Source organism: Xenopus laevis, chromosome 1S (genome assembly GCF_017654675.1).
Source record: "Xenopus laevis strain J_2021 chromosome 1S, Xenopus_laevis_v10.1, whole genome shotgun sequence".
NCBI lineage: Eukaryota > Metazoa > Chordata > Amphibia > Anura > Pipidae > Xenopus > Xenopus laevis.
In genome coordinates this window covers 201,597,096-201,622,159 of record NC_054372.1, presented here as the reverse complement: position 1 = coordinate 201,622,159, position 25,064 = coordinate 201,597,096, and the positions used below count along the sequence as shown (strand labels likewise).

At 37.0% G+C, this 25,064-nt stretch overlaps 1 protein-coding gene across 2 annotated transcripts in view; it reads right to left on the bottom strand.

The window, feature by feature from the left end:
* The window catches only part of npr2.S (natriuretic peptide receptor 2 S homeolog), a 78,961-nt gene that overhangs the window by 30,599 nt on the left and 23,298 nt on the right, over positions 1–25,064 (bottom strand). The gene's annotated exons all lie outside the window — the stretch shown is intronic.

The following is a 25,064-nucleotide window of genomic DNA, read 5'->3' as shown; positions in this document are numbered from 1 at the left end:
TGTGCAGTCTCTTGGCCCTGCAGGACTGTCTCTGCTCCAGATGGAAACACTTGAGGTTCCCAGGAGACAGGACAGAGGCTAAACTCCTGCAGGGAGGTCTGTCTGTCTGTGAGACACATGGGAAGTCTCCATCTGTAACTGTAACACACTGCACTCACGTGCCCCACATATACACTGCTGCACCCACATATACACTGCTGCACCCACATATACACTGCTGCACCCACATATTCACTGCTGCACCCACATATACACTGCTGCGCCCACATATTCACTGCTGCGCCCACATATTCACTGCTGCACCCACATATTCACTGCTGCACCCACATATACACTGCTGCGCCCACATATTCACTGCTGCGCCCACATATTCACTGCTGCACCCACATATTCACTGCTGCACCCACATATACACTGCTGCGCCCACATATACACTGCTGCACCCACATATACACTGCTGCACCCACATATTCACTGCTGCGCCCACATATTCACTGCTGCACCCACATATTCACTGCTGCGCCCACATATACACTGCTGCGCCCACATATACACTGCTGCGCCCACATATTCACTGCTGCGCCCACATATTCACTGCTGCGCCCACATATTCACTGCTGCTCCCACATATACACTGCTGCACCCACATATACACTGCTGCATCCACATATTCACTGCTGCACCCACATATACACTGCTGCGCCCACATATTCACTGCTGTGCCCACATATACACTGCTGCACCTACATATTCACTGCTGCGCCCACATATTCACTGCTGCGCCCACATATTCACTGCTGTGCCCACATATACACTGCTGCACCTACATATTCACTGCTGCGCCCACATATTCACTGCTGCGCCCACATATACACTGCTGCGCCCACATTTACACTGCTGCGCCCACATATTCACTGCTGCGCCCACATATTCACTGCTGCGCCCACATATACACTGCTGCGCCCACATATACACTGCTGCGCCCACATTTACACTGCTGCGCCCACATATTCACTGCTGCGCCCACATATACACTGCTGCGCCCACATATACACTGCTGCGCCCACATATTCACTGCTGCGCCCACATATTCACTGCTGCGCCCACATATACACTGCTGCGCCCACATATACACTGCTGCGCCCACATTTACACTGCTGCGCCCACATTTACACTGCTGCGCCCACATATTCACTGCTGCACTCACATATACATCTGCTGCACCCACATATACATCTGCTGCGCCCACATATTCACTGCTGCACCCACATATACATCTGCTGCACCCACATATACATCTGCTGCGCCCACATATACACTGCTGCGCCCACATATACACTGCTGCCCCCACATATACACTGCTGCACCCACATATTCACTGCTGCACCCACATATACATCTGCTGCACCCACATATACACTGCTGCGCCCACATATACACTGCTGCGCCCACATATTCACTGCTGCACTCACATATACATCTGCTGCACCCACATATACATCTGCTGCGCCCACATATTCACTGCTGCACCCACATATACACTGCTGCGCCCAAATATACACTGCTGCGCCCACATATACACTGCTGCGCCCACATATTCACTGCTGCACCCACATATACATCTGCTGCACCCACATATACATCTGCTGCACCCACATATACACTGCTGCACCCACATATGCACTGCTGCACCCACATATTCACTGCTGCACCCACATATACACTGCTGCACCCACATATACACTGCTGCACCCACATATACACTGCTGCACCCACATATGCACTGCTGCACCCACATATGCACTGCTGCACCCACATATTCACTGCTGCACCCACATATACACTGCTGCACCCACATATACACTGCTGCACCCACATATTCACTGCTGCACCCACATATTCACTGCTGCACCCACATATACACTGCTGCGCCCACATATTCACTGCTGCACCCACATATACATCTGCTGCGCCCACATATACATCTGCTGCGCCCACATATACACTGCTGCGCCCACATATACACTGCTGCGCCCACATATACACTGCTGCACCCACATATTCACTGCTGCACCCACATATACATCTGCTGCACCCACATATACACTGCTGCGCCCACATATACACTGCTGCGCCCACATATTCACTGCTGCACTCACATATACATCTGCTGCACCCACATATACATCTGCTGCGCCCACATATTCACTGCTGCACCCACATATACACTGCTGCGCCCAAATATACACTGCTGCGCCCACATATACACTGCTGCGCCCACATATTCACTGCTGCACCCACATATACATCTGCTGCACCCACATATACATCTGGCTGCACCCACATATACACTGCTGCACCCACATATGCACTGCTGCACCCACATATTCACTGCTGCACCCACATATACACTGCTGCACCCACATATACACTGCTGCACCCACATATACACTGCTGCACCCACATATGCACTGCTGCACCCACATATGCACTGCTGCACCCACATATTCACTGCTGCACCCACATATACACTGCTGCACCCACATATTCACTGCTGCACCCACATATTCACTGCTGCACCCACATATACACTGCTGCGCCCACATATTCACTGCTGCACCCACATATACATCTGCTGCACCCACATATACATCTGCTGCGCCCACATATACACTGCTGCGCCCACATATACACTGCTGCGCCCACATATACACTGCTGCACCCACATATTCACTGCTGCACCCACATATACATCTGCTGCACCCACATATACACTGCTGCGCCCACATATACACTGCTGCGCCCACATATTCACTGCTGCACTCACATATACATCTGCTGCACCCACATATACATCTGCTGCGCCCACATATTCACTGCTGCACCCACATATACACTGCTGCGCCCAAATATACACTGCTGCGCCCACATATACACTGCTGCGCCCACATATTCACTGCTGCACCCACATATACATCTGCTGCACCCACATATACATCTGCTGCACCCACATATACACTGCTGCACCCACATATGCACTGCTGCACCCACATATTCACTGCTGCACCCACATATACACTGCTGCACCCACATATACACTGCTGCACCCACATATACACTGCTGCACCCACATATGCACTGCTGCACCCACATATGCACTGCTGCACCCACATATTCACTGCTGCACCCACATATACACTGCTGCACCCACATATACACTGCTGCACCCACATATACATCTGCTGCACCCACATATACATCTGCTGCACCCACATATACACTGCTGCACCCACATATACACTGCTGCACCCACATATACACTGCTGCACCCACATATGCACTGCTGCGCCCACATATACACTGCTGCGCCCACATATTCACTGCTGCACCCACATATACACTGCTGCACCCACATATACACTGCTGCACCCACATATACACTGCTGCACCCACATATTCACTGCTGCACCCACATATTCACTGCTGCACCCTCATATACATCTGCTGCACCCACATATACACTGCTGCACCCACATATACACTGCTGCACCCACATATACACTGCTGCACCCACATATACACTGCTGCACCCACAGAGGTGTGATTGTGTGTAGTTACTGATTTACCAAGTAGTCAAACTTCAATGATAACTCAGCAAGTCGAGTTGCTCTAGATCAGGGATCCCCAACCTTTTGAACCCGTGAGCAACATTCAGTAAAAGGAGTTGGGGAGCAACACTAGCATGAAAAATGTTCTTGGGGTGCCAAATAAGGGCTGTGATTGGCCATTTAGTAGCCCCTATGTGGACTGGCAGCTACAGGAGATTCTACTTGACACTATACTTAGTTTTTATACAACTAAAACTTGCCTCCAAGCCTGGAATTCAAAAAATAATCTCCTGCTTTGAGGCCACTGGGAGCAACATCCAAGGGGTCGGAGAGCAACATGGATCACAGGATCACTGATCTAAATTTACTTCTATTAGATTTAAAGGGAATGTTAAGCTTCAAAAATCTTTTTTCATTCAGTTGGTATCGGGCAGTGACCCAGAAATACAAAGTTGAACGGACTAATGCTAATTAATTAAAGCTTTATTTTTTACCAAACATTAAAAGTGCGTAATGTCCATTACTACTAACGCGTTTCATGCCCTTTGGCAGTTCCTATAACATTTCTTTTTCAAACATGAAACTTTATAGCTACACACATTATTGACAAAACATTCTCCATTAGCGCTTAAAGGGACATACCCTCATATCTCAACCACCATATTTATTACCATAAATTAAAAGAAAAACATTTAAAATCAATAAGAGCTATAGATATGAAGATACAGTATACATTTGTTTTTTTTCTCTATAAATGAAAGTAGCAATAGTATGTTAGTATTATTTCTCTGTCTCTATTGGTTGCTCACTCTACTCTATAAAGTGTTTAATTTCACAATCTTTGTTAAGGCCACGCGGCATTTCTGTCTGTAACGTAAACGTGCACCAGGCTTCTCTCTTATTTAATCCTTTCTCAAGGTCTCTCTTTCCTAACGTAACATGCTCAATACCTTGAATAGATGTGCCGCTGTCATTACCATTATGCTTGGCTAAGAAATGTTCAGCAATAGAAGAAGATTTATCTTTTCTACAATACATGCTGTGTGTTCTAATATCCTATCTTTCATTTTCCGCGTGGTCCTCCCTACATACTGACGTCCTATATACAAGTTGCTAAATATACAACATAAGCTGTTTTACAATTTATATAAGTTCTACAATTATACTCTTTCCCAGTGACTGTGCTTTTGGATTTCTTAGATACATTAATATAACCACAGGCTTTACAAACTCTTGCTCCACATTTATATGTACCCAAATAGCGTATCCAACTGGATGTATTACATTCTATTTTCATACTAGGAGATACGTGACTCGCAATCAATCTATTTTTTCTATATGTGAACCTAGGTTTTTGTACATTTAATAAAGGATCAGAATTAATTAAATGCCAATGTTTAAAGGGATACTGTCATTAGAAAAGAACATTTTTTCAAAATGAATCAGTTAATAGAGCTGCTCCAGCAGAATTCTGCACTGAAATCCATTTCTCAAAAGAGCAAACTGATTTTTTTATATTCAATTTTGAAATCTGACATGGGGCTAGACATTTTGTCAGTTTCCCAGCTGCCCCAAGTCATGTGACTTGTGCTCTGATAAACTTCAGTCACTCTTTACTGCTGTACTGCAAGTTGGAGTGATATCACCCCCCCCCCCAGCAGCCAAACAACAGAACAATGGGAAGGTAACCAGATAGCAGCTCCCTAACACAAGATAACAGCTGCCTGGTAGATCTAAGAACAGCACTCAATAGTAAAATCCAGGTCCCACTGAGACACATTCAGTTCCATTGAGAAGGAAAAACAGCAGCCTGCCAGAAAGCATTTCTCTCCTAAAGTGCAGGCACATGTCATATGACCAGGGGCAGCTGGGAAATTGACAATATGTCTAGCCCCATGTCAGATTTCAAAATTGAATATAAAAAAATCTGTTTGCTCTTTTGAGAAATGAATTTCAGTGCAGAATTCTGCTGGAGCAGCACTATTAACTGATTCATTTTGAAAAAAACATGTTTTCCGATGACCGTATCCCTTTAAGGACTATTTTTTTGATTATACTTTACTATAATCTGTCACAAAGTACGTGTTATTATCCCCCCTCTTGTTTCTTTTCTGTTGTCGTCTATGTCTATTCTTTACTCCTTCCTTCAAAAGTACCTTGTGATCACTAAGTACCGCACGTTCATTTACTCAATTCAAGGTAAGTGTATTATAGCCTCTTGCACTCAATCTATCCCATAAGTCCATCGCAGCCTTCTGGAAGGCATCCCAAGTGGAACAAAGTCTCCTCAACCAGAGGAATTGTCCAATCGGGAAACCCTCCAGAAGGGCTTCGGGATGACAACTACTCCGTAATAGAAGGGAGTTTCTGCTAATGGGTTTCCTATACACATCTGTTGTTATAACCCCCTTCTCATGGGAAAACAGTTTATCCAATAATTCTATACATTTCTCATTAGTTTTCTATGTAAAATCTATACCACACCTTTGCAGATAGTAACGTCCAATATACAGAAAATAATAAGGATAAATTCACTTTGTTCATCAGAATATATTTTGGAGTAAGCTAACCACAATTGCAAGGCTTCTAGGCCCAAAGAATGTTCGATTGAGGAGAACAAAGCTGTGACATCCAGTGTAACCCACACCATATCCTCCTCCCATATGACATCTTGCAATTTATTAATGACATCACCACTATCTTGACGGACATGTGAGTGTCCTGGACCAATCAGCACAGTACTGGCGAGAAAGCTGTAAGTGACCCAGAAATAAAGATGTTTGCAGTTGATTTCTACTTCCATCTGCCAGGAAGAGTTATAGTTCAGCATCTACCCTGGGTCACTGAGCTGCCAGACTGAAACCTCAGGGAGAGAAACCAAAGAAACACAATGTATCTGTGTGTGTGTGAATGTGTGTGAGTGTGTCTGTCTGTGTGTGTGTGTGTGTGTGTGTGTGTAAGTGTATGTAAGGTACTTGGATACACAGGGTTATTACACAATATATGTGGAATGAATCTGTTCCCCTCTGTACAATACATCCCTGTGTCTCTGGTCCCTAATCCTGCAGTATTGTATCAGTATTGTATCAGTATTGTATCAGTATTGTATCAGTATTGTATCAGTATCAGTATTGTATCAGTATTGTATCAGTATTGTATCAAGTAATTGTATCAGTTTGTGTAGTCAGATATTATGTAGTCCAGTATCATATGTAAATCATTATCAAGTATTTGTTCAGTATCAGTATTGTATCAGTATTGTATCAGTATTGTATCAGTATCAGTATTGTATCAGTATTGTATCAGTATTGTATAGTATTTGTAATCAGTATCAGTATTGTATTCAGTAAGTATGTGATCCAGTATTGGTAGTCAGTATTGTAGTCAGTATTGTATCAGTATTGTATCAGTATTGTTATCAGTATTACAGTATTGTAAGTCATTATCAGTAGCTATTGTATCAGTAATTGTATCAGTAGTATCAAGTATATGTATCAGTATTGTAATCAGTATCAGTATTTATCAATTCAGTATTGTATCAGTATCAGTATATGTATCAGTATTGTATCAGTATGTATCAGTATCATATCATATTAGTATCACAGTATCAGTATTGTATCAGTATCAGTATGTATCAACATATCAGTATCATCAGTATTGTATCAGTAATTGTATCAGTCATTCATATTGTATCAGTATCCAGATATCAGTATCAGTATCAGTATTGTATCAGTATTGTATCAGTATTGTCGTATCAGTATCAGTATTGTATCAGTATTGTATTAATTATCAGTATTGTATCAGTATCAGTATTGTCATCAGTATTGTATGTATCAGTATCAGTGTATCAGTAATTGTATCAGTATCAGTATTGTATCAGTATCAGTATTGTATCAGTATTGTGTATCAGTATTGTATCAGTATCAGTAAGTATGTGTACAGTATTGTATCCAGTATATATGTATCAGTATTGGTATCAGTATTGTACAGTATTGTATCAGTATTGTATATCAGTATATCAGTATTGTATCAGTATTGTATCAGTATATGTATCAGTATTGTATCAGTATTGGTATCAGTATCAGTATCATTATTGTATCAGTTATTTATCAGTATTATCAAGTATACCAGTATCAGTATTGTATCAGTATCAGTATTGTATCAGTATGGTCATCAGTGTGTATCAGTATTTATTCAGTATTTGTATTCATATTGTATCAGTATCAGTATTGTAATCAGTATTGTCATACAGTATCAGTCTATGTATCGTATTGAATCAAGTATGTTATCAGTATCAGATATGTATCAGATCAGATATTGATCAGTATTGTACATACAGTATGAATCAGTAGTTGTATCAGTATGTATCAGTTCTGTCACAGTATCTGTATCAGTATTGTTATCAGTTATCAGTATTTGTACATTATCAGTATTGATCAGTATCAAGTATATGTTATCAGTATTGATCAGATAGTTATCAGTATTGTATCATATATACCCAGTATTGAACATCGTTATTGTCATCAGTTATCAGTATGTATCAATTTCAGATACATGAATATCAGTATTTATCATAGTGTAATCATATTGTATCATATCAATATGTATCAGTATTGTATCATTATTGTAATCAGTATGGTATCAGTATTGATCAGTATTAGTATCAGTATCAGTACATATTGTATCACATATCATATATATCATCAGTATCAGTATGTTATCAGTATTGTCATCAGTATTGTAATCAGCTATTTGTATTCAGATCAGTATTGTATCCAGTATCGGTATGTATCAGTATTTTTCAGTATTTACAGTAACAGTATAGATGTATCAGTATCAGTATTTATCATATTTATCAGTGTTAATGTAACAGTTGATCAGTATTGATCATCAGGAATCCAGTATTGTTATCAATTGTATTATATCAGTATTGTATCCAGATATATGTATCGAGTATTGATATCAGTACTTGCTATCGTATCCCAGTATTGTATCGTATATTATCATATTGTATATCGTAGTCATCAAGTATTAGTATCAGTAATCAGTATTGTATTCAGTATGTATTCCAGTATTGATCAGTATGTATCAAGTATCAGTATTGTATTACGATATTGTATCATATTGTATCAAGTATCAGTCATCCGTATTGTATCAGTCTTTGTCATCAGAATTGTATTAGTATTGTCATCAGTATCCAGTTATTGCATCAGTTATGTATCAGTATCATATCTGTATCAGTATTGTATCAGCTATCAGAATATGTATCAGTATTGACAGTAATCATATCAGTAATCAGTATCAGTATTGTATCGATCAGTAGTGTATCAGTATTGTACTTCTATTGATATCAGTATTGATCAAGTTCAGTATCCAGTTATGTTCATATATCATATGATCCAGTAATTTATTCGTATATGTATATATTGTATCAGTATCAGGATCAGTCATTGCTACGTATTGTATCATATTTGTATCGAGTAATCAGTATTTTCAGTATCAGTATTTATACAGTATCAGTTATTGTATGCAGTATTGTAGCATATCATATTGTATCAGTGATTGTATCAGATCAGATCTGTCATCAGTATTGATCAGTTTCAGTATCAGTATCAGTATCACCACTTGTTATCAGTGATCAGATTGTATTGTATATCCAGTAATCGTACCTCAGTAATTGTTCAGATGTATCATTTGAGGTATATAGCAGAGTATTGTATCCCCAGTATCGTATTGTATCAGTATTGTATCCAGTGATCAGTATTGTATCCAGTATCGTATCATATTATTCATAATTGTCATCAAGTATGTGTATCAGTATGTGTAATCAGTTATCAGTATATATCAGTCAGTATGACAGTTTCAGGATTGATCAGTATTGTATTCGTATCAGTATTGTATCGCACAGTATGTAATCAGTATCAGTATGTATCCATATTGAGATGTATCAGTATTGTATCAAGTATCATATTGATCAGTATCATTATTTAGTATCATATTGTGATTCAGTAATCATGTTTTATCAATGTATCAGTATCAGATGTGATCAGTTCAGTATCAGTTAGTGTATCAGTATGCATATCAGTATTGTATCAGTAATGTACGTATTGTATCAGAATACATATTGTTACCAGTATCAGTATGGTATCAGTATTGGTATCAGTATCATATTGTATCAGTATTGCTATATTGTATGTATCGCAGCTATTTGTATCAAGTATCAGTATTGATATCAGTATTGTATTATCAGTATTTGATCAATATTGTATCAGTCATCAGCTATTATATCAGTATCAGTATTGTATCAGTATCAGTATCATGTATCAGTATTGTATTGTTCAGTATTTTCAGATATTGATCGTATCAGTTATTTTAGCAAGTTATTGTATGTGTATCAGGTTATTGTATCAGTATTGTATCAAGTATCAGATTTATCAGTATTCTAATTTAGCAGTATTGTATCAGTAGATCAGATTGTATCGTCATCATTATTATACTTCAGTCATATGTATCAGTATCAGTATTGTATCAGTATTGTAATTTAGTATCAGTATTGTATCAAGTTATCAGTATTGTATCAGTATCAGTATTGTATCAGTTATGTAGCCAGTATCAGAATTGATCAGTATCAGTATCAGTATTAGTATCATCATTGATATCCAGTATTGTATTCATATTGTCATCTAAGTATCAGTATTGATCAGTAATCATATTGTATGCCAGTATTGTATGTATCAGTATTGTATCAGTATTGTACTTGTATTGTATCAGTATGTTATCAGTATCAGTATATCCAGTTATTGTATTGTATCAGTATTGTATCAGTATCTGTATACTACTATTTATAATCGAATTGTTATCATATCAGTATTGATATCAGTATTGTATCTATTGTATCAGTATTGATCTAGTAATCAGTATCAGTTTGATCAAGTAGTGTATCAGTATGTATCATAGTGTTCTCGTATATGTATCAAATTGTATCAGGTATCAGTATCAGATATAGTGTAATCAGTTTATGTATCAGATTAGAAATTTAGTCAATCCAGATCTGTATACAGATCAATCAATATTGTAATTCATATCATAGTCATCCATACTTGTATCAGTATCAGGTAATCTGATCATATTGTCTCTACTCAGTATCATATATGTAATCAGTATGTATCCAGTATCATATTCAGATTCAGTATCAAATTGGTATCCAATATCATATTGTTCATCAGTATTGTATTGATCAATTGTCATATCGTATTAAATTCCCAGTATCACGTATTGTATCAGTATTGTATTGATGTATAAAGTATTGTATACAGTAATACATGTATCAGTACAGAATACTATATAATCAAGTATCAGTATATGTATTCACAACGTTCAGACTTTATCAAAGTATTATTGTGATCAGCATTGTACATCAGTAATCAGTATTGTTAATTAGTTTGATCAGCTATTGTCATTCAGTATATGTAATCATATCAAGTATTGTAATCCCAGTATGTATTGTATCATATTTGATATCAGCTATCCAGTATGGTAGTTCCTATCGTATCTTAATATATATCAGTAATTGTAATCAGTATCGTATGATTCGTATTAGTATTGTATTGCAGAATGTAAATCAGTATCAGAAATGTATCAGTCATCAGTATTTGTATTCAAGCTATTGTTATCAGTATCAGTATTGATCAGTATCCTCAGTATCAGTTATTGTTAATCAGTATTGTATCAGTATTTTTCATATGTAATCAGTATCCACGTTATCTGATAATTCAGTTATCAGATAGTTCAGCAGTCATTCGTCATCAATATTGTAATTGTATCATAATTGTTATCCAGTATTAGTCATCAGTTATCAGTATTGTATCAGTATTGTAATCAGTATCAGTATTGATCAGTATTGTATCAGTATCAGTATTGTACAGTATTGCTTATCTGTACAGTATTGATATCACTATCAGTTCATTGTAATCAGCTATCATATCTATATCAGTATTGTATCAGTATCAGTAGTTATCAGCTATTGTATTCGTATCAGATATTGTATTCAGTATCAGTATATGTATTTCAGTATCAGTATTGATAATTCAGTATCTGTATCAGTACAGTATGGATCAGTATCAGTTATCAGTATTGTAATCATATTGTACATCAGTTCAGTATCAGTATTGATCAGTACAGTACTCTGTGATCATATCAGTATTGTATCAGTATTGTATTGTATCAGTATGTCAGTATTGTATTGTATTGATCAGTATGTATCGAGTATCAAGTATTGTGAATTCGTATTGTATGTTATCAGCTATTGTATCAGTATTTGTAATCAGTATCATTATCATATATCAACTATTGATATCAGTATCATCAGTATATGTACAAGTATTGTGTATTGTATTGTATCAGTATTTGTAGTCAGTATCAGTATCAGTTTGTATCATATGTATCAGTTATCTTGATCAGATTTATTCGATATTGATCAAGTATTGTAATCAGTTATCGAGGATGCCAGTATTGTATCCAGTATTATCAGTATTGTATCGTATCAGTATTGATCAGTTCAGTATTGTATCACAGTCATCCGTATTGTTCCAAGATTGTATCAGATCATCAGTATGTATCAGTATTGTATCAGTAATCAGTATGTATCAGTATTTTGTATCAGTATCAGCATCCAGTATCAGTTCAGTATGTATCAGTATCAGTATTGTTCAGATATCAAAGTATCAGTATCATATTGACCATATTGTATCAGTATTAATTAGTATTGTGCAGTATTGTATCAAGTATATCGGTATTGTATCAGTCATGTACAGTACATATATGTAATCAGTATCAGTATCAGTATTTATCATATTGTAGTCCATATTGTATCCAGTAATTGTATTCAGTAATCAGTATTATACAGTATCAGTATCTGTCATCAGTATCAGTATGGTATCAGTATTGTAGTTGTATCATTATTGTATCATATGTTATTCCAACCAATTACGACGTGCGGATGGGGGCAGGGCGGCATAGGGTGATCTATCCATATTGTAGTCAGTGTATTGTATCAATATCTGTATCATATCAGTATTGTTTATCAGTATCGATTATTATATCAATATGTGTATCAGTTCAGGTTTATCAGTATTAGATATCAGTATCAGTATACTGTAATCGAGTTATCAGTATTTCAGATATTATCAATTGTATTCAGATTAATTTATCCAGATTGTACAGATTGTATACCTAGTATTGATTCAGTATCAGTATGTATCAGTATTTGTATCAGTACAGTAATTGTATCAAGTATTGTATTGTTGTACTGTATCAGATTGTATCAGTAATCAGATTGTAATCAGTATTGTATGTATCGTATTGTATCATATTGTATCAGTTCAGTATATATCAGATATCGTATATGTATCAGTTATCAGTATTGTAATCAGTATTGTATTGATCAGTATTGTATCAGTATTTGTATCAGTATCAGTCATTTATCAGTATTGTGATTGTAATCAAGGTATTTGTATCAGTATTGTAATCCATATTGTATCAGTATGTGATTTTATCAGTATTGTATCAGTATCAGTATTTATCAGTATCATTATTATAATCAGTATTGTAGCAGCTAACTCAGTTATACTGTATCGTTTGTACTGGTATCTCGTATTGATCAGCCTATCAGTAATGTACAGTATCAGTATTGTATCAGTAATTGTATCAGTCAGTATTGGAAAATCAGTATCAGTATCACTGTATTGTATCATATGGTGGATCCAGTATTGTATCAGTATCTGTATCAGTATCAGTATTGCATCAGTATTCAGTATCGTGTATCAAGTATTGTATTGTATCAAGTATTGTATCAGTATTGTATTGTATGTATCATATTGTATCTAGTATCAGTATTGTATCGTATTGTATTGTATCAGATTGTATCAGTATTTATCAGTATACATTATTATATCAATATTGTTCAGTATCCAGTATCCAGTATCAGTATAGTGTAGCAGAATCAGAATTCCAATCAGTATTGTATCAGTATTCTTATCAGTATGTATCAGTATTGTATCAGTATCATATTGAATCATATCAGTATTGTATCAAGTATTGTTATCAGATCTGTATCAGTATGTATCAGTATTGACAGTATCAGTATTGTATCCATATTTGTATCAGTATCCAGTTCAGTATCGTATTGTATCAGTATCCAGTATCAGATCCATAACTGTATTCAGTTCAGTATCGTATCGTAATTGTATCAGTATCAGTATTGTATCAGTATCAGTAGTGTTATCAATTTGTATCAGTTATTTATCAGTATTGTATCAGTATCAGTGATTGTACAGTATTATCAGTATTGGTATTATATCAGTTCAGTATCTAGTATCAAGTATCAGTATTGTATCCCAGTAGTTTGTATTCGTAGTTGTATCAGTATTGTATCAGATAATCAGTAATCAGTATTGTATCAGTATTGTATCAGTATTGTACTCAGTTGTATGCAGTATTGTATCAGTACAGTATTGTATCAATATTTGAATCCCGAGTATCAGTATTTGTATCAGTTCAGTACAGTATTGTATCAGGTATTTATTCAGTATGGTTATCAGATTATTGTATCAGCTTTATCAGTATGATCAGATAGTATTTATCAGTATGTATCATATTGTTTGTAATTGTATCAGTATTGATCGTATCATATTTGATCAGTATTGTATTGTATTGTACTCAGTATTGTATCGTATTGTATTGTATTTGTATCAGTAATTTATCAGTATTCATTATTATATCATATTGGATCAGATATCAGTATCAGTATCCAGGTATTGTATCAGTATCAGTATCAGTATCAGTATTGTATCAGTATCGTATTGTATCAGTATTGTATCAGTATCAGTTATGTGATCAAGTATCAGTAGTGTAATCAATATTGTTATCATATTGATCAGTATCAGTATTGTCATGCAGTATGTATCAGAATTGTAGTCAGTTCAGTATCAGTATTGTATCAGTATGTATTCATATTGTATCAGTATTGTATCAGTATCGTATCAGATTGTTATCAGTATGGTATCATATTTGTATTCGTATGAATCAGATTGTATCGAGTATCAGTATTGTATCAGTATTGTATTGCAGTATTGTATCCCATATCATGTATCGAGTATCAGTATTGTATAGTATCAGTATTGTATCATATCTGTATCATATTGTATCGATATTGTATCAGATCATATCATATCAGTTATCAGTATCAAGTTTATTGTATCAGTATTAGTAGTAATCAGTATTGTATCAGTATCAGGTTTTGTATCAGTATCCAGTATGCTGTTATGTCAATAGTCTGATATCAGTATGTATAGTATTGTATCACGTTATCAGTATTGTATCATATTGTATCCAGTATTGTCATAATCAGTATTCAGTATCAGTATTGTATCGTATCAGTATTTGTATCAGTATTTATTTAGTTATTCATATGTATCATTATCAGTCATTCAGTTTGTATCCCAGTATGTTATCAGTATGTATAGTATCTGTATCAGTATTGATCAGTATCAGTGATGTATCAGTACTTTATCAGTAATCAGTAGTATGAGTATTCAGTTATTGTACAGTATCAGTATTAGTATCAGTTTGTATCAGTATCAGTATTGTATCAGTATTGTATCAGTATCAGTTATCAGTATCAGTATCAGTGGATTCCATTCAGTATTGTATCAGTATTCGTATCAGAATCATATCAGTATTGTATCAGGTATTGTTATCAGATCAGTATGTATTCAGTATCAGGTAATTGTATCGAGATCAGATCAGTATTGTAATCAGTATTGTAATCAATGATAGATTTAAGCAGTATTGTATCAGTATCGGTATTGTATCAGTAGTCAGTAGTTGTATCAGTATTGTATCAGTATTGTATCCAGTACTGTATTCAAGTATCAGTATTATAATCAGTATCAGCTATTGTATCCAGGAATCAGTATTGATCAGTATGTATTGTATCAGTATGTATCAGATTGTATTCAGTATTGTATCAGATCAGTTATGTATCAGTATTGTATCAGTATCAGTACATGTATCAAGTTCAGTCATTGTATCAGTATCAGATGTATCCCAGTATTATTTATATTGTGCAATCAGTATGTATGCAGTATCGATCAGTATTGTATCGAGTATTGTACAGTATTGTATCAGATTGTATCAGTATTTATCAGTATCAGTTTCTAATCGAGTATTGTACAGTTGTATCGATACAGTATTGTATCAGTATCAGTATTGGACAGTATCAGTATTGTATCAGTATTGATATCATATAAGGATTGTATCAGTATTGTATCAGTATTGGAATCAGTATTGTATCCGATCAGATTGTATCAGTATTTATCAAGTATCAGTATCCAGTATTGTATTCATATTGTATCAGTATCAGTATTGTATCAGTATCAGTATTGTATCGAGTCTCAGGTTCATATGCTATCAGTGATTGGTATCAGTATTGTATTAGTATTGTAGCAGTGATTGTATCAAGTATCAGTATTTGTATCAGTATCCAGTAATTGTATCAGTATTTTTATCATTTATTGTATCATATTGTTCAGTTATTGTATCAAGTATCAGTTTATATCGAGTATCAGTATTGATCAGTATCAGTTATGTATCAGTATGTTTTGTATCAGTATTGTATCAGTATTGGTTCAGTATTGTATCAGTATCAGTAATTGTATTCAGTATTTGTTATTTGAATCAGTAATTGTATCAGTCATCAGTATTGTTATCAGTTATCATTTATTTTATATCAATAATTGTTTCAGTATCAGTATCAGTATCAGTATTGTATCATAGCAGATTTATCATGGTATTGTATCAGTATTGTATCATATCTTGTAATCATTTATTGTATCAGTATTGTATACAGTATTGTACAGTATTGTATCAGTATCAGTATTTTGTAGCAGTATTGTATCGTATTGTATCAGTATTGTATCGTATTGTATCAGTACTCAGATTGTATCAGTATGTATTTGTATCAGTATTGGTATCAGGTATCAGTTATTGTATTCAGTAATCATTATTATATTCCAAATTGTATCAGTATCAGTATCATTGGTATCAGTATCAGTATTTATCAGTATTGTTATCAGTATTTGTGATCGATCAGTATTGTATCAGTATCAGTATTGTATCAGTATTGTATTGTATCAGTATTGTATCAGTATTGTATCAGTATCATTATATATCAATATTGTATCAGTATCAGTATCAGTATCAGTATTGTATCAGTATCAGTATCAGTATCAGTATTGTATCAGTATCAGTATTGTATCAGTATTGTATCAGTATCAGTATTGTATCAGTATCAGTATTGTATCAATATTGTATCAGTATTGTATCAGTATTGTATCAGTATCAGTATTGTATCAGTATTGTATCAGTATTGTATCAGTATCAGTATCAGTATCAGTATTGTATCAGTATCAGTATTGTATCAGTATTGTATTCATATTGTATCAGTATTGTATCAGTATCAGTATTGTATCAGTATTGTATCAGTATTGTATCAGTATTGTATCAGTATTGTATCAGTATTGTATCAGTTATCGTATACAGTATCTATTGTATCAGTATTGTATCAGATTCTATCGTATCAGTATGATCAGTATTCAGATGTATCAGATCAGTATGTAATCGTTTGTATCAGATCAGATGTATCATATTGTATCAGATCAGTATCAGTATCAGTATTCAGTATCAGTTATGTATCAGTATCAGTATGTGTATTCAGTATTGTATCAGTTAATCAGTATGTATCAGTATCAGTATTGTATAGTAATCAGTATCAGTATTGTATCAGTTATATGTATCAGTATTGTTATTGTATTGTATCAGTATTATCAGTATTGTATTGTATTCAGTATCAGTATTGTATCAGTATTGTATCAGTATTGTATCAGTATTGTGCAGTATTCAGTATTATATCAGTATCAGTATTGTATCAGTATCAGTATTGTATCAGTATTGTATTGTATCAGTATTGTATCAGTATTGTATCAGTATCAGTATTGTATCAGTATTGTATTGTATCAGAGTTGTATCAGTATCAGTATTGTATCAGTATCATTATTATATCAAGATTGTATCAGTATCAGTATCAGTATCAGTATTGTATCAGTATCAGTATTGTATCAGTATCAGTATCAGTATTGTATCAGTATTGTATCAGTATTGTATCAGTATCAGTATTGTATCAGTATCAGTATATGTGTATTCAGTATCTGTATTTGTATCGAGTATGTATCAGTATTGTAAGTTGTATCAGTATTGTATCAGTATCAGTATTGTATCAGTATTGTATCAGTATCAGTATCAGTATTGTATCAGTATCAGTATTGTATCAGTATTGTATTCGTATTGTATCAGTATTGTATCAGTATCAGTATCAGTATTGTATCAGTATTGTATTCGTATTGTATCAGTATTGTATCAGTATCAGTATTGTATCAGTATTTTGTATCAGTATTGTATCAGTATCAGTATTGTATCAGTATCAGTATTGTATCAGTATCAGTATTGTATCAGTATCAGTATTGTATCAGTATTGTATCAGTATCAGTATTGTATCAGTTATGTATCAGTATCAGTATCAGTATCAGTATCAGTATCAGTATTGTATTGTATCAGTATTGATTCATATTGTATGTATGATTGATCAGTATCAGTTCAGTTGTTATCATTTGTATCAGTTGTTGTTCATATCAGTATTGTATCAGTATCAGTATTGTATCAGTATCAGTATCAGTATTGTATCAGTATTGTATCAGTATTGTATTAGTATTGTAGCAGTATTGTATCAGTATCGGTATTGTATCAGTATTGTATCAGTATCAGTATTGTATCAGTATCAGTATGTATCAGTATTGTATCAGTATTGTATCAGTATTGTATCATATCAGTATTATTTCAGTATCAGTATTGTATCAGTATCAGTATTGTATCAGTATTGTATCAGTATTGTATCAGTATTGTATCAGTATCAGTATTGTATCAGTATCATTATTATATCAATATTGTATCAGTATCAGTATCAGTATTGTATCAGTATCAGTATTGTATCAGTATTGTATCAGTATTGTATCAGTATTGTATCAGTATTGTATCAGTATCAGTATTGTATCATAATCAGTATTGTATCAGTATTGTATTGTATCAGTATTGTATCATTATTGTATTGTATTGTATCAGTATTGTATCAGTATCAGTATTGTATCAGTATTGTATCAGTATCATTATTATATCAATATTGTATCAGTATCAGTATCAGTATCAGTATTGTATCAGTATCATTATTATATCAATATTGTATCAGTATCAGTATCAGTATCAGTATTGTATCAGTATTGTATCAGTATCAGTATTGTATCAGTATTGTATCAGTATCAGTATTGTATCAGTATTGTATCAGTATCAGTATTGTATCAGTATTGTATCAGTATTGTATCAGTATTGTATCAGTATTGTATCAGTATTGTATTGTATCAGTATTGTATCAGTATTGTATCAGTATTGTATCAGTATCAGTATGTGTATCAGTATTGTATCAGTATCAGTATTGTATCAGTATTGTATCAGTATCAGTATTGTATTGTATCAGTATTGTATCAGTATCAGTATTGTATCAGTATCAGGTATTATCAGTATTGTATCAGTATTGTATCAGTATTGTATCAGTATTGTATCAGTATCAGTATTGTATCAGTATCAGTATTGTATCTGTATTGTATCAGTATCAGGGTGCAGTTGTACAGTTGTACACAGGGGGGCGCTATATCAGTCACATACGTCACATGTGGAGCTGTCACTGACATTCAGTAAAGGTCACAGACGTAGCAGCACTATGGCAGCGCCTGTCAGTGTAACACAACTGGGCTATTTCTGTACTGGGGACACAGGCTTTGTCTTTGTTACACACACTCTCTTCACTGGCTCTGAAAGAGTTAAAGAGACCTCTTAGCAATGAGAGACCCCAAAACTTGCACAAAGTTATCAGCTGTTTGCTGTACCTTCTATTGAGATGTATAAATATCCACATTCCCCACTCCTGATTATCCACAGCAGCTGCACAACTGTCACTGCACAAACAATGTAACACAATCCACTTCCCTCACTCGGCTGCTTTCAACAACATTGTCTCAGGAGTCGGAACCAGCAGAGCAGACTGTATTGCCCCCCCCCCATACTTGTAGTGTACAGTGAGTGTGACATACTCAGCAGCACTATATAAGTACACACATAGTGGTGATTGTGCAGCCTGGGGGGGATTGACACCAGGGAGGGTAAGAGAAATGATTCTTGTTGCCTCCCCGACACCCATTAACCCTGAGATTGATTGACAGCGAGACAAGGGGGGCAGAGGGACAGGGGAGAGGAAAGACATTTGGGGGAGCACATGCTCCAATGGCCAGAGGGGACCCCTTGACTATGTGGGAACTGCTAAGATCCTGTGATACCCCCACCCAACTGCACCCGTGGGACCAGCACCCCTTCAGCCGTCTGACCCATGTTTCTCTGCTGAGGCCCAGTGGCGCTGGTGGATTGGGCTCTGGCAGATCCAGAATGGGGGGCAGAAGTCCGTATAGACCGTATATTAACCCCTCCTTCTTTATTCTGTATCAGGAACCCTAACTTCTACCCACAGCAATTCAATCGACTAATCCAGTAATTGGTTAATAATAGCAAGAGGCGCAGGAATTCCCTTTATTATAAGAGATCTTTATCAACTGTCAGTTCCTGCGCCTCTTGCTGTCATTAACCATTTACTGCATGTGCACAATGGGGGGCACACAGCGTCGATGTGCTACAAGCATTTACAATGACAGTGCGAGATGTGCTGGAATGGAAACAGTTAAAGGCAGGGTCTTCTAGAGACATCTCTGGCACTGACTCAGTTAATATCAGACAAAGACATCCCTGGCACTGAATAAATTAATATGAGTGAAATCCCTGGCCCTGAATCAGTTAACTACAAAGAAACCTCTGGCACTGAATCAGTTAATATGAGAGAGAGAGAGAGAGAGAGAGAGAGAGCAACAGAGATCCCTGGCACTGAATCAGTTAACTTGAGAGAGATTCCTGGCACTGAATTAGTTAAAGAGCAAAAAGCTGAAGCAGTTAAAAGGGGAGAAGAGATGCCTGAGAATGTGAAGAAAAGAGAGGGGGAGACTGGTACTCAGGTGGTTAAAAGGATAGGGGGGGCAGGTAGTGAGAGTTAAAGGGAGCGGTGCTGAAAGAGTTAAAGTAGGGCTGTGGGGGAGGGATGGGCAGAAGTGTATGTTACACTGAGGGGATTGTTATTATTATTGTTATTATTATTATAATTATTATTGTTATTATTATTATTGTTGTTGTTATTATTATTATTATTAAAACCCTCATTAACAATAATATCCCCCTCCAGAGCAAGAAATGAGGCCAGAATGGGGGGGGGGGCAGAGCAGCTTGGGGGCTCTTACACTTCTCTAATGTTCAGCAAGTGACAGAGGGAGGGGGGGCAGGTCACAACTACTACTTCAATAGTAGCCAGAAATAGCACAATAAGTGCAGGAAAAATCTATAAAAATAAATAATAAATAAATGTGAAAATTTCACCTTATTAAAATTTTGAAGCAAAAAGTGTCAGATTGACCTGTCACCAGGGGGTAAGTAGAGGGGGCCCAGGAGGTACGGGGGTCCCTAATACAAATACAATTCCATTATATATTGGTAAATCTCTAGACAGGTTGTTGGTCCCAATTGAAATGGAGGAAAGTCCCAGGAGAATGTGAGTGAGAGGAGAGTGGGGTAGACAAGTCAGTCGCAGTGCATGCTGGGTATTGTAGTCTCACAGTCACTCAGCAAATTGTTCCACAAAAACTACATTACCCAACATGCACTGGGACATTAGGGCAAGAGAACTTTCCAAAGTACAATCAAGTCAAAGGCCAAATCTGTACCTGGGCTACTTTGTACATTCAAACCCCACCTTGGCTAGTTAAATCAGTAGCCCAATTTGTCAGACTCAGATCAGGACTGACACTTGAGAAAGGGCAACATGTCATGTAAAGCAGCATGAATAATAAATAATCACAAGCGGTTAATCTGCGTTTCAGTGCTCTCCTCTCTTTCAAGTTTTTGTCAGATCAGGACTGGCAGCTTGTGGCCCCCCGGGCAGTACAGTGGGGGGGGGGGGGGGGAGACAGACACATCCCACAACATTTTGGAAATAAAAAGAGCGACAAAAAAGTTGACTTGCGTAGTGTGGCAGCATTCTTTGACTACGCCCATTTGTGTGGCCACACCCCCTAATTACCATGTTCATTTTACAAAATTTCTCTGGTCATGAACGTCTGATCCTATTTCTGTGGTTTTTTTTTCAGTTGTTACAGTTTTGCTAATGAAGGTGAATTGCCCTTTAAGCTGTGAGTCTCACTTCTCCCAAGGGACCTGTTTATCTTATATTGTTACAATTACTTATTTGCTCATCTCTAAATTGTTACAAAAGTATCTTAGTTGCACCTGGCGGCTGTTCTGGGCTCTCTGCCAAAAGCCAATTAAGTTAGAAACTTTGTTTCTTTTTCTGGCTGTTCAGTGCAGAGAAAGTCGGGACTTTCCAGTACAAACGAGGGACTGTGGGTTGAGCTGTCAAATGAGGGACTGTCCCGCTGAAAACGGGACTGTTGGGAGGTATGAGACAGACACTAAACACCACAGGAATTTGGGAGATAAGATCTAGAGCTGCTCCCTGACAGTTGATACAATCCAGTCTGTTGTTGGAATTTAGGCAGCAGTGTATTTATATGAGACCCACACAATACGGACTCTCACTCACAGCAGGTCCATCTCCTCCACTCACTGTCCAACTGGCTCTTCTACTGCTCCTCAGCCAATCACTTCTCCTTCCTCACTATCCAAACAGTCTCCTGCTGGGTCCTCCTCTCCTACCTCTCAGGCTTCTGCTGGGTCCTCTCCTCATCTCCTACCCAAGTTCTGCCAGTGCCACCCACCCTCCAGCCAATCTCCTCTTTGTATAATGAGTCTTCCCTCCCAAGCCTGTCCTCTCCTGGGTCCTCCTGCTCTATACAAGAAGCCTGTCCCCTCCTGGGTCCTCCTCCTCTATACAAGAAGCCTGTCCTCTCCTGGGTCCTCCTGCTCTATACAAGAAGCCTGTCCCCTCCTGGGTCCTCCTCCTCTATACAAGAAGCCTGTCCCCTCCTGGGTCCTCCCCATCAACACAAACTTCTCTCCCACTTGTTCCACCTCCGCTGGCTGACGGTTGCTATGGCTTCACCTCCCATAGAAACAAGTCTGGGCCCTACATTGTAACCAACATGCCCCCACCCAGGCTACACAAGGTCCAGTTCTACTGCCCCTCCCATCTACGTCCCCCCAACACAAACCACAATTCTACTGAGACCCCCATCCTACAAATTCTAGTATCTAGTAACCTGGTGATGGATCCTTATCTCTTACAAAGTGTCCCATTAATAATAACACGTGTGCCCCCCCAAATATCATCAAATGTCCCACAATCCCAAGTCACTGGTGTCAATCGATGGGCCGTGGGTTAACCATTTCATTTCTGTTGGGGGGGGCAGGGACACCATGAGAAATCACAGGCCGCCATGTTACTAATTTAGCAGGGGGGGGCAATTATTAACCCATAGTAGACTGGGGGCCGGAAGATGGGGTCAGAGATACAAGTAGCCAATCAGTGCAGCTGAATGACAGTAATCATGGCAACCCCCCCCCCCCCGTAGCCCCTCTTTAAATTCTTTGTGAAGGTTCTGCCTCCCGGGGGCCATGATTTTAGGGAGAGAGGGGCAGAAGTTTCAGTTCATAAAACTCTGGGAATATCCCCCAAAACACTCTATGCTGCCCCCCCCAGAACTACTCCAACCCCCCAAATCCTCTGATCCCTGAGCAGGAGCCTGAGTGTAACGTGACCCCCCACTCTGCATTATTTATTGTCCTTAATGGCCATGCACCCCCCCCCTCCAAGGGAAGAATTTACAGCAGATGTGACTGAGGCTGCGGGGGGGGGGGGGATGTTCAGTTACAGGAGGGCCCCGGGGGCTGCGAATCTGCTGAGGGAACGACATATTTATTTTCTTTACTCCCCCCCCATTAACATCTCAGTAAAGAATAAGTGACGTTAATGAGGGATCAGCCGTGTGCAGCCCCCAGAGCTTACGCTTTATTTATATAAAAGGGAAAGAGCTCGGTCAGTGTACACGGCCCCCACATGTGTGTGTAATATGTATGTGTATATACGTGTATGTAAAATGTATGTATGTGTATTTGTATGTATGTGTATATATATATGTATGTATGTATATTTTTATTTGTATATCGCTCCTCGAGGGCAAAGCACTGTACAACTAAACAATAAATTAGTAGTAACAAACAAGGGGTCATTGGAATAAAAAGTAACAATAAGTGCATTATTAGAAATACAATTCACATAAATATAAAATATAATTACAATGCAGATTAAGTGCTCAGTGTCAAGGAAACAAAAGGCTAGAGGACCCTATCAGGCTCAAAACCGCAGGTACTTTGCTGCAAGGTTTATTAAACACAACATGTTTCGAGCATTGTGGCTCTTTGTCAAGTGTTCACAGGTGCACATCGTACAAAAACTTTAAATACATTAGACTCCTCCCCTCCACCATCATTGGTAGACAGATTAACTTCACCCAATGGTTAAAAAGTGGTTAAAAGTAATTAAAAGACAAGGTCATCAGAGGTTACTGCTTCGGGGGTTTATTCGCCTAACCTCCATCAGTCCAATCCTTTTTGTGTCAAATTGGTGTCCCCTCCATTTGTGCCAAGTGTCCATTATTAAAAGTCCATATTAAAGTGTCCAAGTTAAAATCCAGGTTATTACACTTTACCCCTTTGTACTGCAATGAAGCCTACAATAAAGAGTCCAAAATTGCTTCAAGTATTCACTTAAGTGATCATTCATTTTATATACTGTAAATAGAGCACACGATAAGCACAAATACATCATATTTACTATTTTGCTTTTCATTTAATTTACCTGCCCTTATAGCGACATTGCCCAGTTTCTCTTACCACTCTGTAGTGCTGTAACTGTAGATTCTTGTTTCTATTCTACTCTGTATCTAAGGGCAGCCGCATATCTCTAGAAAGGATACAAAGTTATATTAGTACACAGGGATAGCAACATAGTATACACATTTGGGTTAACACTTATAGAAAACTTGCAACACTCCATTGGTCGTTCATACCTGCTGGGGCTAAACTGTTCAGTTTCTTTATCCAAACTGCTTCCCTCTGTAATAACAGTTTTCTAACATCCCCTCCTCTTTGTGGTGGCTCTACCACCTCTAACACCAACCATTTTAACTGGGACACATGATGTTTATTTATGTTAAAGTGTCGTGATACCGGGGTATCATTTGCCGT